This window comes from Cebus imitator, unplaced genomic scaffold (genome assembly GCF_001604975.1).
Source record: "Cebus imitator isolate Cc_AM_T3 unplaced genomic scaffold, Cebus_imitator-1.0 Scaffold6, whole genome shotgun sequence".
Classification (NCBI taxonomy): Eukaryota; Metazoa; Chordata; class Mammalia; order Primates; family Cebidae; genus Cebus; species Cebus imitator.
Genome location: NW_016107321.1, coordinates 10,057,717 through 10,060,720, shown reverse-complemented (window position 1 = coordinate 10,060,720; position 3,004 = coordinate 10,057,717). Strand labels below are relative to the sequence as shown.

The 3,004-nt window shown below is 36.6% G+C and overlaps 1 protein-coding gene across 7 annotated transcripts in view; it reads left to right on the top strand.

The window, feature by feature from the left end:
* The window catches only part of SCAF8 (SR-related CTD associated factor 8), a 248,254-nt gene that overhangs the window by 71,152 nt on the left and 174,098 nt on the right, over positions 1 to 3,004 (top strand). The window lies entirely within an intron of this gene.

The window sequence follows — 3,004 nt, the reverse complement described above, 5'->3', positions numbered from 1 at the left end:
CCACCATGCCCAGCTGATTTTTTGTATTTTTAGTAGAGACGGGGTTTCACCATGTTGACCAGGATGGTCTCGATCTCTTGACCTCGTGATCCACCCGCCTCGGCCTCCCAAAGTACTGGGATTACAGGCGTGAGCCACCGCGCCCGGCCTAATGCAGTATTTATTTTGGCATGTATTAAAACTAAATTTTTCGCTATTGAATTACCCTTCTGAACAATTCCATTGTTTTCCTTTTTTTATCTTAGTCTTATTTATTTATTTCTTTTTTGAGATGGAGTCTTGCACTGTCGCCCAGGCTGGAGTGCAGTGGCGCAATCTCCATTCACTGCAACCCCTACCTCCTGGGTTCAAGTGATTCTCCTGGCTCAGCCTCCCAAGTAGCTGGAATTACAGGCAGCCACCACCACACCCAGCTAATTTTTTGTATTTTTACTAGAGATGGGGTTTCATTATGTTGGCCAGGCTGGTCTTGAACTCCTGACCTCGTGATCTGCCTGCTTTGGCTTTCCAGAGTGCTGGGATCACAGGCATGAGCCACCGTGCCTGGCCCACCCCCTGCCCCCCTTTTTATTTTTTGAGACAAGAGTTTCGCTCTTGTTGCCCAGGCTAGAGTGCAGTGGGGGGATCTTGGCTTATGACAACCTCTGCCTCCTGAGTTCAAGTGATTATCCTGCCTCAGGCTCCTGAGTAGCTGGGATTGCAGGCATGTACCACCAAACCTGGCTAATTTTGTATTTTTAGTAGAAGTGGGTTTTCTCCATGTTGGTCAGGCTGATCTTGAACACCTGACCTCAGTTGATCCCCCCGCCTTGGCCTCCCAAAGTTCTGGGATTATAGGCATGAGCCACCGCACCCGGCCTTTAGTATTTTTTGACATAAAATTGGGAATAATTAATTGATAAGTAATGATAAATAATAATGAAATATTCCTGGGATGATAAAATACAAAAATGTTTCAAAGTATAGGAAAATAAAATTTCTGAGATCCTGTAACATACCTTAGATTTGTTAGAAAGTCCAGTGGATCCGATGCTAATTGCAAGATAATAAATTTTAGTCTGCTTTTCTAAAATTACATTTTCTTTGTTATTCATAAGACCTCTGAGAAAGAATAAAAATCATGAAATAGCAATCTTTCAAATAGGTAAAACTGCTCAGAAAGAAACTGAAAAACTGAAATTTGTTGTAGTGGATCCTGGTGGTTACGTAAAAGTTTAACTCATTGAAAGAAGTTAAGGGTGAAAAGTGGAGTGGGATAGACAGGGAGCTTAAGGTGAATGTTGGTAGAAATACAAGATGTGTATATGTGAGCACTGAATTAAGTAGAAAATTATCTTGCTTTGTTGCTAAGGATTCTTTTGTTAATTGCACCACTTTAAAGGCTTAAGCCAAGGTTCTACTTCAGTCACATTTGTTTGATTTGCTGTGAAAGAGTATGTTTATTTACTGACTTTTTGGTCAATATTGTGGTATAGAATAGGTCTTTGGCTAGTAGAAGACCGCTTTTTTTTTTCTAACTTTAGCTTTGATTTATTTCTAAACTTTGAAAATGTCCTTTGTCCTTGGAGAACCTATTTAGTCATAAATTAAGAGACTTGGAACTCTTCTTTAATGAATTTTTTGGCTCTTAATTTTTGCACTGCTTTCTTTTCTTCTGTTTTAGTTAAATGTCATTACTTGTAAAAGTAATAGTTTAAACTCCCTTGTAAACAAATCCCTATTCTAATTGGTTTGATGTTATTTGAACATGATAGAAGTCATGATCTTGCTTTCAAATTGTTTTATTTTAAACGAATATGGAGACACGAGAATAAAATGAAAAAGATTTCAAATTGTAGCCAAGATCACTTCACTTATATAAAATTATAGTTTTATAATTGAAGTAAACTGTACTCACAGCTCTTAGTTTAGAAAAATCATATGTACTAAGGTGACTTAAATTCAGTACTTCATGAGGCCAATAAGCTGTTTGCCTTTTGATAGGTAAGGATGCCTAGTGATTTCTAGTCATGGAGCTTCTAAAATCCTGTCTTAACATCCAGATTGATGGTACCACAATACCTAAAATCTAAGTTCAGTGATAGCTGTTACCTCCTGTGTTCTCTTGTTTAATACCATTAAATTTCTTAAACTTACTTGAATTGTTTGTAGTCTTCATAAACTGGTACCGTGTAATATATGTCTTTGTATTCTTTACAGAATTTTTTTTATTTTTATAATCTCATGTATTGCCTTGACAGTTCTCAAATGTGGGTAGATACTTGTATTCCTTTTAGGGAGGCTGAAACTCAGAGTTCACATAACTTACTGACAATCACAGAGTTTGTAACAAGAGAAAAGTTTTATCTTTTTCTCTTAATTATTCCCAGCTTGTGATCTGAGATACCTGCAAAATCATGTTTTAGATTTTATCCACAAAGTCATTTCCCTCTATAAGTTTTCTCATTTCTCAGTTAAAACTGTAGTACTCTGTCTTCCTCCATACTACATCAAATCCACACGCATGAAGTTATGTGTAGGTATTTTATTATAGGTAATCTAGGGGTGATTTAAAGCATATGGGAGGATGTGTGTAGGTTATATGCAAATACTATGTCATTTAATATAAGTGACTTTAGCACCTGAGGATTTTGGTATCCTTAGGGGTGTCCTAGAATCAGTTCCCCATGGATACTGAGAGTGGGCTGTATATGTAATTGCTAATCAGAGTTGTAGCAACTAAGTGTTATATCAAGTTATTCCAATTTTCTTCCTATGTGGAGGGGGCTGGGGCATTGGGGCAGTGTTCCAATTTTAAATATTTTAATAATTAGATTTCATTGCCTAACTTTTATTAGAATTTTTGAAATATTTTACATATTTCACAGTAATTCCTATTACTTTGTGAATTCTGAGAGAAGGAAATTGGGGAAGACTCATATTAAGAATGGTTTTGCTAGATCAGTGATTTCAGTATTGGTATTTGAGCTTTGTGTTCCCTTTATACATGTAAGATATGACCATA